General features: G+C 42.8%; 1 protein-coding gene across 2 annotated transcripts in view; it reads right to left on the bottom strand.

The window, feature by feature from the left end:
* Positions 1-10,512, bottom strand: part of Mmaa (metabolism of cobalamin associated A) — a 32,186-nt gene extending 21,674 nt beyond the window's left edge. Inside the window, exon 1 of one of the 2 annotated variants that reach the window (XM_052727496.1) lies at positions 10,399-10,512. The gene's annotated coding sequence lies outside the window, so the exon portion shown is untranslated. The remainder of the gene's footprint in view (positions 1-10,398) is intronic. The other variant, XM_052727498.1, reaches the window with a different exon arrangement.
* Between the last annotated feature and the right edge of the window lie 4,426 nt (positions 10,513-14,938).

The following is a 14,938-nucleotide window of genomic DNA, read 5'->3' as shown; positions in this document are numbered from 1 at the left end:
GAATTAATGAAAAAAATAGTTGGTTATCTGAAAAAATCAACAAGACAGACATGCCCTTATCCAAACTAACCAAAAGGCAAAGAGAGAACAAAAATAACAAAATCAGAAATGAAAAGGGAGACATAACAACAGACAACGAGGAAATCCAGAGAATCATCAGGTCATACTTCAAAAACCTGTACTCCACAAAATTGGAAAATCTAAAAGAAATGGACAATTTTCTGGATAGGTACCACATACCAAAATTAAATCAAGATCAGATAAACAATTTAAATAGACCTATAGTCCCCAAGGAAACAGAAAACTTAGTCTTTAAAAGTCTCCCAAACAAACAAACAAACAAACAAACAAAAAGCCCAGGACCAGATGGTTTCAGTGCAGAACTCTACCAGAATTTCAAAGAAGGGCTAATACCAATACTCTTTAAACTATTCAGCACAATCAAAACAGAAGGAACACTGCCAAACTCTTTTTATGAGGCTGCAATTACCCTGATAACCAAACTACACAAAGATGCAACAAAGAAAGAGAATTATAGACCAATTTCCCTCATGAACATTGATACAAAAATACTCCATAAAATACTGGCAAACTGAATCCAAAAACACATCAAAAAAATCATTCACCATGGTCAAGTAGGCTTCATCCCAGAGATGCAAGGATGGTTCAACATACGAAAATATGTCAATGTAATACACCATATAAACAAACTGAAAGAAAAAAACCACATGATCATCTCATTAGATGCTGAAAAAGCCTTTGACAAAATCCATCACCCCTTCAAGATAAAGGCCTTGAAGAGATCAGGAGTACAGGGAACATACCTAAATGTGGTACATATATACAATGGAGTTTTTTACTCAGCAGTAAAAAACAATGACATCATGAAATTTGCAGGCAAATGGATGGAACTAGATAACATCATCCTAAGTGAGGTAACCCAGACTCAGAAAGAAAAACATGGTATGTACTCACTCATAAGTGGATACTAGAAGCAAAGCAAAGGATAACCAGATTACAGCCCGCAGATTCAGAGAAGCCAGGTAACAAGGAGGACCCTAAGAGGGACGCATGGATCTCTCTAGGAAGGGGAAATAGATGAGATTTACATGAGCAAACTGGAGGTAATGAAGGATAGGGATAGGGGATGGGAGCATGGGGGAATGGGATGGTCAAGTTTGAACAGGGGTGGAGTGGGAGAGCAATGAGGGAGATATCTTGATAGAGGGAGACATCATGGGGATAGGGAGAAGACTGGAGTGAGGGAAGTTTCCAGGAATCCACAGGGATGGCCCCAGCTTAGATTACTAGCAGTGGTGGAGGGGGGTGCCTGAGCTGGCTTACCCCAGTGATAGATTGGTGAATGCCCTAACTGTCATCATAGAGCCTTCACCCAGTAACTGATGGAAACAGATGCAGAGTGTCATGGCCAAGCACCAGGCTGCCCTCCAGAAGTCCAGTTAAAGAGAGGGAAGAGGGATTCTATGAGCAAGGGGCATCAAGACCATGATAGGGAATATTACAGATACAACTGAACCAAGCTAGTGGGAACTCATGAACTTTGGACCGACAGCTGTGGAGCCTGCATGGGACTAGACTGGGCCCTCTGCATGGGTGAGACAGTTATGTAGCTTGGTCTGTTTGAGGGGCCCCTGATAGTGGGAATAGGATCTATCCATGGTGCATTAACTGGCTTTTTGGAGCCCAGTACCTATGGTGGGACACCTTGCACAGCCTTGATGCAGGGGGAGGGGCTTGGACCTGCCTCAATTGAATGTATTAGGCTTTGCTGACTCTCCATGGGAGGCTATACCTTTTCGGAGGAGGGGATTGGGGGTAAGCTAACTCCTGAGGTGTTCAAGTCTTCAAGTAGTCAATGCCAGAACTAAATCTAAAAGAATGAAAAAGCTAAAGCATGAGGCAGTTTTTCCAGGCTGAGGCCTTAAATGTGTACATTTTTAATAGAGGTGTGGCTATACAGAACTAGTGATAGGAGACGGGGTTTGAACCAGGACAAAAACTGAAGCCAAAGAACAACCTTTTGTCTGTTGTCAGGGATAAATGACAGTCTTTTACAGAGGCAACACAATCAACCTTAGTACTACTAGTAGTAATATTAGTAGCAGTAGTAGGATATACATCTAGAAGCAGTGTGAGAAGCCGAGCGATGAGACTCTGGTAACACAGAATCCAGAATAAGAAACCTGAGCAAGGCTCCCTAGCAAGGAAAAGAAGGAGAAGAGGAGTACACAGCCTTGGATTGGGCCATTAAGGGATAGAAAACAGAAGGCAGGTTCTAGAACTTCCTGTCCCTGTTAGACTCCTCAAGGCTGACACATCTGGCGTGCTGCAATTTTAGAAACCATCCCAACCACCACAAAGAGAGGATACGCAGGTCTGAACTTTCTTCTCCACCTCCCACTCTATAGAGTTTATAAACCATCCTCAAACACTTGATCTTACTCCCGAGTTCCACGAAGACAGTATGATGACAGTTGGTCTCAATTAACAGAAGGGGAAATCAAGAATGAGTGAAGTGTCCTTAGTCACAGGACCAGGACTAAAATCCAGGACTTTGGGCTCTTTCTGACATTTTTCTTAATGAAGTATGTTAGCACAAGGGAGATGTCCTGTGGCAAAAAGGAAATAGTTATTCATAACTGCCTATCTCTGAAATTGAGTAAGAAGACTTTTTGTAATGAAGAGAGGCTAGAGAACAGAAGGAGACACCCTCATGCCACAGAACATTCTCACTATCAAATCTAGTCCTACATCCTATGAAACGATAATCACATTTGGTCTAAAAACAAATGAGAACTATTTAAAATATGTCCTTTTTATATTTACAGGTCTCACCATGACTACTCTTGTTACCAAACAAGCCCAAAGGAATACAATAACAGGGAAGAGGGGGACCCCCAAACCAAGTAGATTTCAAAGCTTTCAGCCAATACATGTTTGAGCATTGACTGCGCGTCATGCTCTAGTCTAGTACTGGGAATGCAGCAACACCAAAAAAGGTTGATGCCATTATGTTCTTAGGGGAAAATCCATCATCTGTCTGTCAGTCTGTCTGTCTGTCAGTCACTGCAGCTAGATCTGAATAAGCCAGGAAAAATTCAGGAGAGACTGTTAAAGACAAGTTGAATACAAGGCTTTACAGACAGATGAGATGTGAAGCCAGCACAAGAACTCATCACACATAATTTTTAAAAGGACCTCTGGCTATTCCATGTAAAACTCCAAAGTAGGAACTGAGGAGCAAGATGTAAGAACAGAGACGAGACAATAAGAGAGGAAATTATTGTAATTGTACTGATGGGAGATGAAGGCTTGGACCAAGTGGAGGTGATGCTGAATCAAATTCCATATGACTTCTGAAGGAGCTGTTTTTATACAAGATGTGGGCTGGGAAACGAAGCAGTTAAGATCTAGCTGAAAGGTCTATCCTGAGCCATAGAAAGCTCAAGACTGGGAGGTGAGGTTTGAGGTCTAACCAGGAGTTGAGGGGAGATATATCCACAAAAATAAATTGAATTTTTATTTTTTATTATTTCTGTGTGTTGGGGGACACATGCTTGTGTATATGGGTATGGCCAGTCATGCATATGTCACATGTGTGTGGAGGCTAGGGTTGCTGTCCGAAGTTTCCCTTAGTTGCTCTCCACCTTGTATACTGAGGTAGTCTCTCACTTGAACTGGTTCACTGATTTGGCTAGTTTAGTTAGCTAGCTTTTCTGGATCCCTCTGTCTGCCTTCTGAGATTACAATCTGTCACCATGCCTGACAGGCATTTAGTGGGCGCTGTGGACCTGATCAGTCCTCACACTTGGATGTCAAGGGCTTTATCTATTAAGCCATCTTCCCAGTCCTAGATTTAATTTTTTTCCTCCGAGACAGGGTTTCTCTATGTGGCCCTGGGCTGTCCTGGAACTCACTCTGTAGACCAGGATGGCCTCGAACTCACTGAGATCCACCTGCCTCTGCCTCCCAAATGCTGGGATTAAAGGTGTGCGCCACCACCGCCCGGCTCGCAGACCACATTTTTATGATTTTAAAGAAGCGGCATGTTGTTAGGGTGTATAGTAATGGCATCTCTGACAGTATCCCTGTCTTGGACTTCCTCAACTCTGTGAATATATTATATTACTTTACAAAGGGTAACTGAAGTATGCCAATAGAACTCAAGGTGCTAGTTGGCTAAGTTAAAGATAAAAAAAATTAGTCTACTTAATCCAAGTTGACTCCGTGGAATGACCAAGGCCCTTTAAGACGAGGAGGGAGCCAATAAAAACAACAGCCTGATGGCATGAGGGCTAATCTACACTTGCTGGCTTTGCAGGTGGAGTAGAGGACCAAGAGCCCTCAGTGAAGGCTGACTGGAGAGGCTGGGGAAAAACCAAAGAGGCAGACTCCACTGAGACAAGGATGGACCACAGTGCCAACGACACCTTAACTTTAGCCTGCTCTGACCCATGCCCGCCATGACCAACCACACCCATCTTTGACAACAGATCTGTTGGGCCAGCAAGAGAGTTCAGCAGGTACAGGCGCTTGCCATGCAGCCTGGTCACCTGAGTCTGAGCCCCAGCACCCAAGCAAAGGTGGGTGGAGAGAACCAACTCCACCAAGTTGCCCTCTGACTTCCACGTGCTGGACTGCACATGTGCACCCTCCCCACACATTAATTAATTATTAAGAAAATAATTCTGTGTTGTCTTAAGGAACTAAGTGTGTGATAATTGCTACAGTCACACCAACAGAAAACTAATACAGTTGCTATAGCAACCACAATTTTTTTTAAAGATTAGAATTTAGATTTTTAAATGAGAAATGTCTAATAACCACTCATGATTTAATTATCTTTGCCATAACCTGTGACCTCTCCATTCCTCATTTAGATCTTTCCTAACCCGGGAATCAACTTGATGAGACTTTTACTATTTATTGTAACCTTCAGTGTTACATTCAATATATGTGCATGTCAACTTCCAAATTAGACATAAAATTAGCATATCTTCTAAAAAAGAAAAGAATTACATGCAAGGTGAAAAGGGCGGTTAGTGTTTTAGCTATGCTTCTACACACAGATTTTTATCAGACTCATACAGAGATTAGAAGTACAACCACACTCTGAAACGTGTTATCCACAGGTCCCTACTATGTCTATTCTGCCATAAACACTTGTTTGACTGACAAATGTCTCTTGAGTTGAACTAGCACCCTCTGGGACACATTCCCCAACCTTCCCAGACAGTTAGCCATGCTAGTCAGTGCTCCACAACCTTCTGTTCACATCTGCAATACAGTACTTGTTGATTGTGTTGAAATCTATGAACCAGTTCTCATCACTCCTGTTAGCTGATGAGCCTCCCACAGAGAGGACAGTATCTAGTCTTTATCTCCTCAGGCTCTAGGGTAGTGCCTGCACATGGCACACTTTCAAAACTGTTCTTTTAGACTTATCAATGGGACTCAACCTGTTCTCCACTGAATATGCTATGGGGGAGAGTCTGACCAACAATAAAACCTGTATGAACAGAGAACCTGGACAAAACACAGTCTGCTGCTCTTCCAAGCGCCCTGCTTTCAGTCAAGATATCCTTGGCATCTAACCAAATCGCCAAAGAAGAAATTCAATATGGAAGGAACCAAACCCACAACAAGGATTTGACCAGATGGAAATATGTCCATTCATAACACAAGCAAATTCTCTAAACAAGATGAATAAAAACTGTCTAATAAAATAGTATAGCCTCTTTTAACATATAAAAAAGTAGTTTCCTAAAACAATTTTAAGATAATATTTTATTAATTGAGTATTTCATGTATGCAATGTCCTCCAACAATTTAATGGCAATCTTCCTCAGAAAACTCATCTAACTATTGATAAGCTTACCGTTTGTTCTACAGGCAGTTCTCTGATGCCCACAAGGATCTTAGAAGTCCTTTAAGTGAAACACAAGAACTAAGAAAAGAATGGTATCATTTTCACAAGCTCCCAATAAACTAAAAAAATTAACCAGATTCTACCGACACTTACCAGACTGTTTCTAAGAGATGACTTTTTTTTGTACCCCCCCTCTACGTGGATGGCAGACACCAACAGCTCTGCTTCACTTCATGTGTAGCATGTATGAGGTTCTGTGTGTACTTTCCTAACTAATCCACGCACTACAACAAAGGAGATCCTGGTGTATAGGTGAGGAGCTCAGCACCATGAGGGGGAATGGCCAAGGCGTCACAACTAGTGCTGGGATTTCATAAACACAGATATGCATGGTGGGACCTCAAGAGAAAGTAAAATAGCCTTTACATTGGAATGTGGCATGGTTACATCTGGCTTTTATTGTTTAATTTTTTTTCATTTTTGTCAAAATTACAAAGTCAACATGAATTCCAATCATGTGTTAGGTACAGAACAGACTAAATTTTAAACATTTTAAAACATTCTTTCATTTCAAAGAAAAATCACACCCAATAAATCCGTAAGTTATATAACTCATTATTTAATTAAACTGATTTTAAAGGGTCCAATATATTTCTTAAAAGTGAATATAACTTGGCCTAATGAACGAGTTCCTATCTTTAATATACATGTCCCAGGCAGAACTGAGAAATAAGTAAGAACTTTACTGACATTCTAGCAGACTCTGTCCACTATACTGGCAAAATGATATAAGCAGAGGGGCTTCTCACTTGCTCATGGAACTAAACATCTTGGCCTGCTGTCTGAAGGACAGACATCAAAGACTGTGGCCAATAATCATATCAAACTGTTAATTAATTGTCATGATTTCTAACAGTAAGGCTTCATCCTGTAATCTGTAAGCTAAGCGTTCTGCAGAATTCTGCAGCATTTACAGCACTCAGTTGCTTGCTTCAAAGTACTGTTGGACCTAATAAGCCAGGATGCCAGTGTTTTAATATACAATGAAAAATATTAAGTAGGCACAAATACTGCAATAGGTTAAGCCATCACTTCCTGCTACGGCTTGGCTCTTAAAAGTACTAAAGGTTGGCCGGGCAGTGGTGGCGCACGCCTTTAATCCCAGCACTCGGGAGGCACAGCCAGGCGGATCTCTGTGAGTTCGAGGCCAGCCTGGACTACCAAGTGAGTTCCAGGAAAGGCGCAAAGCTACACAGAGAAACCCTGTCTCGAAAAACCAAAAAAAAAATAAAAAATAAAAAATAAAAAAAGTACTAAAGGTCTAGGTGTAAGAGGCTTCCTTCTAAGCCCTTGATGCAGTAGAGCCTTGAGGAAGTGGGGCCTCGTGGAAGCTGTGCCCTAGAGGTATCTTTTCTCTTTCATTCCTGGCTCCAGGAGCAGGCAGCACCTCTGCCACAGGCTTCCACCATAATAGACTGTGCCACCACAGGGCCAACAGGGACAAAACTCAACCAAAATAAACCTTTACTTTGTTACAGGAATAAAAATTGAACACACCTGACCTGAGAGAGGTTCACATGGATAGTAACATTTTGAGTTCACATCTACTTGCCTCAAAAATACAATTCATTTATTATTTCTTCTCCATCCTCCACATCTGTCTAATGCAATGGGCTTCAAACTCTGTATGCCATAAAAAGGAATTTACAACACACACGCACATGCGTGAGCAAGGAACACAATATCACCCAATGACACTTAGCCCTTTTACATGTGATACACTCTAGTATTGCCTCTTCTGGTTTTCTAATGCAGATTGAAGATGGGGAAAACGTGAAGTTTCGAAGACCACAGTCTCTCACCATTATCTATTCATCCTCCACACCGCCATGCATCTCATGTGCACATTACTCTCCTTAAAACATTCAAAGGCTCCCCCTGCCTTACCTGAAGAAACAGAAAATGGCTTTTTTTCTATGACTATGCCACTCATTCAGTAAATACTTACGGAGAAGCTACAGGGCAATGTGCTACATCTTGGAACGCACTGACATACGGGACAGGCATGACTACCGATAGCAGAAGTGTACATCGAGGAAGGACAGTCATTACATAAATATCTTAGACTCCTTCATGAATTCTTTATCATCCTCTCCAACTTATTCCATTCCCCTCAACTTTTACTTCCTGCTATAACCATTCTAATCCGCACAAAGATCCCAGAGAAGGCTACACTCTTCTATACAGAGAGGCTGTCATCCATATTCTTTCTACATGGGACGTCCTCTTCCTCATCATCTCACAAAATCCTTCTCAGCTTCCAAGATCAGCTCAAGTGCGTCCTCTACAGAACTCCCATTGACTGCTTTCTTGACACTAGTTCACTCCTCCTGCCTCTCGCCATCACTCCCGGACCACACTCCTCTCTGACAGTCCCCATCACAACGCTGTGGTCACTTTTAAGACGGCAGTTGTCTTAGTTAAGTTTCTAATGCTGTGAAGAGACACCATGACCACAGCAACTCTCATAAAGGAAAACAGTTAACTGAGTCTGGTTTAACAGTTTAGAGGTTTGATCTATCATCATCATGGCGGGACACGGTAGCGTGTAGGCACACATGGTACTAGAGGAGCTGAGAGTCCTACATCTTGATCCACAGGCAGCAGAGGGAGACTGTGTTACTCTGGGCATGGCCTGAGCATCTGAGACCTCGAAGCCCGCCCCCACAGTGACACACTTCCTCCAACAAGGCCACTCCTCTTATAGTGCCACTCTCTATAGGCCAAGCACTCACACGCGTGAGCCTAGGGGCCATTCCTACTTAAACCACCACTGCAGTCTTCGGTGGTTTTCTTTGTATCGTTCACAGACTCAAAGAACACATGCACAAATGTTGCATGTGTCCATGACTCCATTACAATGACTGCTAATTGATTTTTGAAAACAGTATACTTATAAATATGTATTTTTCTGTTTAAAGTCTGGTATACACCTGCTTTGTTTTGTTTTTTAATTAGGAGTTTGCTTAGCAGCAGAATCTTTCGAGATATTTCCCTTGGAACTGATCAAATGACTATTCTTAATTTCAGTAACTACCATGGCAAGAACACAAACTCAGTATATTAGGTCAGTGTCACATTATACCCCGGCCACAAAGTCACTCCACAAGTGTCTTGATTGGGGAGCTGTCCGACACGCTCCAGCTTTGTGAATGAGAAACTGTGAGGGTGGGGCCCACAGCATGTGTTCCAAAGCCTGGGTGGGGTTTGACAACTGCCGCCCTAGGAACAAATGCAACAGTTTGCACTTGGTATCACAGTTCTGCTGAACACCTCTCCTACAGTCTCCTTTCAAACCTCCTCCAAGGAGACTGTCTTCCAAACCTGCCACCTGCTTTCCCAACTTCCAGATTTGACCCACAGGTCACATCTTTCCTCTTCTATGACATTTCTCCTTCGCTGCTGAAATCCTCTTCTGATGATCCCGGCTTTTGGGAATCTTTTCCATTCTGTAATTCCAACTATTCTGAATACTAACTTAGGTGACAATCTGCACAGATCACTAACAAGTTGTGCCTGATCTCTGTAAAAGACCCACGACAATGAGGATTTTAAATCAATATAGGAGGATCAAGTGTTTACTTTTCCCACATGACACCAATTAGCTGGGACAATTTTCAATAATTCACTAGCTCTATTCATTCCAAATAGATGGTAACACCTTCGAATTTTTCTAAGCACCGATTTATGCTACTCGTGGTTACGTAACGTCATTTTCTCCTAATAGGAAACAAACCCTTAAAAGAACCGTCCTTTTAAAAATACCATTTCCCTGAATGTATTTACTTTGTCAAAGAACATTCTGGACATTATACATGACCCTCAAATGTTTTGTTTCTGCTGGAAATTGGTTTTCTACCCGCTTAGACACTTTTATAGTCTCTTTGTTCTCCAAAATATATGCATGGGCCACAATTCTTAAGAAAGGCGGCAGGCAGTAAGGAACGCTGTTCACGCTATTATGGCTTAGGCTGTATTTCACTTTTCAAATATGAAACACCTATCTGCAGTTGGCACGTCCTCTCTGAAAGAGATCTGCAGGCGCTGTCCAGGCGGCATTGGGCCACCAGACACCGCTTCGGGACTCAGAACCCTACTTCACACCGGGTGTGACTCTGCTGAAAAACGAGTGTTCACGCCACTCCTCGGTGTCTGCTGCTCCCTTGCACAGGCGGAGCTGGCTGACACAGAGCAGCCTCCGGGCCCCATCTCCCTCCCGGCGGCCGCGAGACTGACTGCAGCGTCTGCGACGCCTTTCTTCTGTAAGGAAAAAGCGTGCTGTCCCCTCGAGGCCTTCCTCCACACACACCCGCCCCGATCCAGTCACATCCTCCTCTGCTGCCCCCCGCGAGCCTCCAGGGGGCGCCCCCGACAGCGGGGCTGACCCCGGGCGGAGGACGAACCGGCCCCGACTCCCGGCCTCAGCGCGCACGGGGTCCCACACTCACCCTCCCGAGGCCGCGCCGCAACGCCCCGTCCCTTCCGCCCATTCTGCCCGCCCCTTCCGCGCACGCCGCACGCAGGCGCAATGTGACGCCCCGCGTAGGCGCAGGCGCAGGCGCGTCGCTGCGGGGCGGGCTGTCTCGTGGCGGCCGGGGCATGCGCGGGAGGGGTGGTCCTCCTGGGCGGGAAGCGGGCGGTGGCGGCGGTGCTGGCCGCGCTGGTCCTCGGCGTCTCCCCTCGCGATGGCGAGCTGGCTTCGGCCGCCGCAGGGGCTTCCAGCCTGCCCGACCTCGGCGGCCGCGGTGCCCAAGCCCCCTCCTCCCGCGTCACTGATGACGCGGACACAGTTTGCAGCGCACGTGGCCACCTGTTGGAGTAACCGCTCCACCCCCAGCCCAAGTGCAAGTCTGAACAATGGCGTGGTTTGAGTGGCTGAAAGACCCACAGTTTTTCTCTTCACAGCTGATCCGCTCGTACTAATATTTTGTAACATGTCCCACGTTGAGAGACCTGTGCTCACCGAGAAAGTCGTCTGGGTTGGGCAGGCTCTCCCTTGAAAGGACCTCACCTGTTTCTATCTTGCTTGGGACGGAATGGTAATTTCTTTTTTTTTGTTTTGTTTTGGGAGACAGGGGCCTCTGGCTGTCCTTGAACTCACTATGTAGACCAGGCTGGCCTCAAACTGCCTCCTCCCAAATGCTGGGATTAATGGTGTACCCTATGGCTCCCTGCTGTAACTAATTTTAAAAAATTTTAAACATACACGATGCAGCAGGTGGTGAAGCCGTTGTGTACTAGTCCAGGATTTTTAGGGGAAAGTTTCTCTACTATTGTAATCAAGGTAACATCCATGTGATCTACATACTATTTTTCTTTTTTTGATGAAAGATAAGTTTGTGAGTAAGTTTGCTGACTTAAAAACGGATCCCTAGCTTTGACCTGTTTTTTATTCTGCAGACTATAAGATACTTTGGTGCATGTTGCTTTTTAAAGTTCCCCAGCAGTTCCAGAATATCACTCCCTTCATGAAGCAGAAGTGTCCCTGTAAAGTGCAGGAGGAGGTGGGGGACTGGAACCTGCCTTTGAGGCTGTGAGATTTCCACCTATGTGCAACATTCTTCTGAAAAATGGTTTAGCCTGAATCTCATTGTTAAATGCCAGGCAGAAAAATTTAAAACTGGTTTTATTTGGACTTCAGAAATGTCAGTATCTTAAAAAGTAACAACCAAAAAAAAAAAAAAAAAAAGATTATATTTAGGGCACCTGATCAATCTTGGGTAGCAGTAAGTATTTTAAAATTTTAAAACACGAAGACACATAGTGACTTGAATTTCTCAGGGATGATCTTTTTTAAAAGGATCGTTTTGTGTTTAGTCCATGTACAATCAAGTAGGTCTGAGGTCCTAAGATCTACAAATTTCAGGTAATCCAGAATGAGAGAGTGTGAAGACAGAAAAAGTAGGGCATTGTGTTAAAAACAGGTCATTTAAGTGATATCTATAAGTGTTTTGTTTTTTTTAACTCTTTGACCATAAATTTGAAATGTTTAAAAATATAAAGTTGTTGGGGCTGGAGCAATGGCTCAGTGATTAAGAACATATTTGCTGCTCTTGCAGAGAAGCCAGATTGGATTCCTAGCACCCACAAAGGCAGTTCACAACTGTCTGTAACTCCAGTTCCAAAAAATCATTGCCTTCTTCTGGCCTCTGTGGACACCAGGCTCACATGTATAGCACATACATACTTACAGACAGCATAAAAATAAGTATTTTTGAAAGTTAAAAATTTGGGAGACATCCTATCTAGCAATTATTTAAACATTCACATATCAGAAACAAAATTAATGATATAGTAGTTTTCCTATCACCTGACCTTAAGAAATGCTGCACCATGTCTAAGAACTGTGGGAAGGGTTTAGAAATGACCTCATTATTACAGGTATCATATTTCACTCTGTATACTAAGGCCTGGAAATTCACCAACCAAAGTAGTTATGGGTCGGTGCTGTGTGTGGCATGCTATAATAAGACTTGTAAATTTTTATAATTGGTCAGTTACAGCTTTTTAAATACTCATTTCAACAAATTTGAGTAGCTGCCATGTTTCAGATACTGTATAGGTTCCTGAAACTCCGGATAGCAAAATCAGAACATGCTCATGCCCTTTTATAGGATGGCATTGTATTTGTATGTAATCTACCTCCATCTTCAGCATGTTTAAAGAACACGACAGGGAAAGTGAGCAGGTGCTATAAGCCACAGAGAATGGGCTTTCTTCTGCCTGTGACAACCTTTACTATATTCTTTAGATTAACTTTTTTTTTTTTTTTTTTTTTTTTTTTTGGTTTTTCGAGACAGGGTTTCTCTGTGTAGCTTTGCGCCTTTCCTGGGACTCACTTGGTAGCCCAGGCTGGCCTCGAACTCACAGCGATCCGCCTGGCTCTGCCTCCCGAGTGCTGGGATTAAAGGTAGATTAACTTTTTTTCATACTTGTCTATGTAGTTGTTCTTAAGCACTGCATTTCTCCCTGAGCCCAAGTCAAATGATTAGTCACCATTGTTTACCTTTAAGTACACGCTTGACCGATACTTTGGAAGTTCAGCATTTTAGGGAACTGCATTGTGAACCACTTATGAGAACTGTAAATAAGCCATCTAGTTTCTGTGCATAGAAAAGAATGTCATCTTCATTTTATATCCAGGTCTCATACGCAGTTAATTTATCCTAAAATTATTAAAGGGCATTTTTTAATGTTCAGATTTATGGAATAAGCAAAACTTGGCATCCAAGGTCATCCTTGTAACCTTTTAGGATGCTGGGAGCCAATTTCTGCCTCCCAGCAGGTGGCAGCAGATGAGTACTCAGTAAGGTATGGTAACCTCACCCTGGTTTTCCTGTCCTGGTTAATGTGTTGCCTGTGGCAGGCTGATCATTCTTCCTGCGCAGAGCAAGAGGAGTACTTACGCTGCCTACCTGGGAGTTTGCGTCAGCTTACTACCTGCTTGGGAGGATATACTGAAATTATATAACTGAATTTTATTGTGCAGTTATGTTAATATTCTTTCACATTTTATTCTTTTTCAACTTTATTATCCATTTTGTGTGGGACTTTGGCATCTGTATTTATGAGAGATACTGGTCTGTGACTTTTTTTTTTAATCTGTCGGTTTTTCTGAGACTAATGCTGTCATTGTGTTTGTCTAAGCTTATCTGAGATTGACGTGTGTTAGCCTACGCAAGCCACCCTGTTGGAACAACACTCATGTTCACATGCTATAGCCAGAGATGAACACACTGTCTATAACCATTAATCAATTAATACCCATCAGCATTATCTCAGAATTTATGCAGTGTAGCTGAAGTATTCTTATAGACAAATACATTGTTTTTTAAAGCTTTTATTAGAAAAATATAGAGGAAAAAAATTAAAACATCCAAGACAGGGACAGCAGACTGTGGGGCATAGGACAAGTTAATGCACAGCCTGTTTTTGTACACTGCAAAATTCTAGTGAGACTGATAGAGGGATAAGGATAAGGAGACAGATGAGTCGCATCTGGAGGAACTGAACACTTCTCTGCAGGCATAAGACAAGAACCTTCTGTTGATTCAGTGCCAGGGCACGCTGGTAACAGTGTGGGTGAAGCCAGGGAAGCCTCTAAGCATTCTGCAGTGCACACAACTGTCTCCTTCAACTTTGCCGACCTCAAATAATAGTGGTCCTATGCTTGAAATCTCCTAGTTAAAACTGAAAGAATAATATTACAAATTAATTTAGACCAATAAAATCAGATAACAATAAATAAATCCAAGACCAAAACTGACTGGAGAGGAAATAGAAATTTTGAATTAATAATTTTAGAATAATTTACAAAAAGCCTCTAGGCCCAGATGGTTTCACTGGTGAAATCTGTAAATATTGAAGAACATGTGATGTCAGTCCTACATAAATTTGGAAAATAGGAGGACTATTGACAGCCCAATCTTATAAACACTGAGATGTTAGAAAACCAAGTCAGCAACTACCATGGAGAAACAGATGCAGAATTCTTATGCAAAATAGAAAAAAGTACAACAGGCAAATGGGATTTATTCCAGAATGTAACTTTGACCCAACATAAATAAATCAAATGCCTGACGGCACAGGCCTGTAATTCTAGCTTCTCAGGAGGCTAAGGCGGGATCACAAATTCAAAGCCTGCCTAGGCCAGCTGAAGTCCAGTCAGGTACTTAGGGAAAGAGAGACAGAAAGACAGACACTCCAGCAACAGTAAACCCAATCTGTATTTCTAACTCATGAAAACAACTGGAGAACTAGAAAAAAGGAACTTCATTGCATAATGATGTCCGTGAGTGACCAGGGGCCACCAGCATGCTTATTCACCAATAGTCTGTCCTAGGACTGGCCATCAGATGAGCTGTCTGCTCATAGAACTTCTGGTGAGCTGTGTTCTAGGTTCTCACAAGCCTTCCAAAGACAGAAGATTAAAAAGGAAAGGAGTTCAACTACTCACAGCTCAATGCAGGCAAATCGGAGCCACTTGTC

Source organism: Peromyscus californicus, unplaced genomic scaffold, assembly GCF_007827085.1.
Source record: "Peromyscus californicus insignis strain IS unplaced genomic scaffold, ASM782708v3 Scaffold_8__1_contigs__length_139910024, whole genome shotgun sequence".
NCBI classification, from domain to species: Eukaryota; Metazoa; Chordata; class Mammalia; order Rodentia; family Cricetidae; genus Peromyscus; species Peromyscus californicus.
This window is presented reverse-complemented; position numbering and strand designations above follow the sequence as displayed.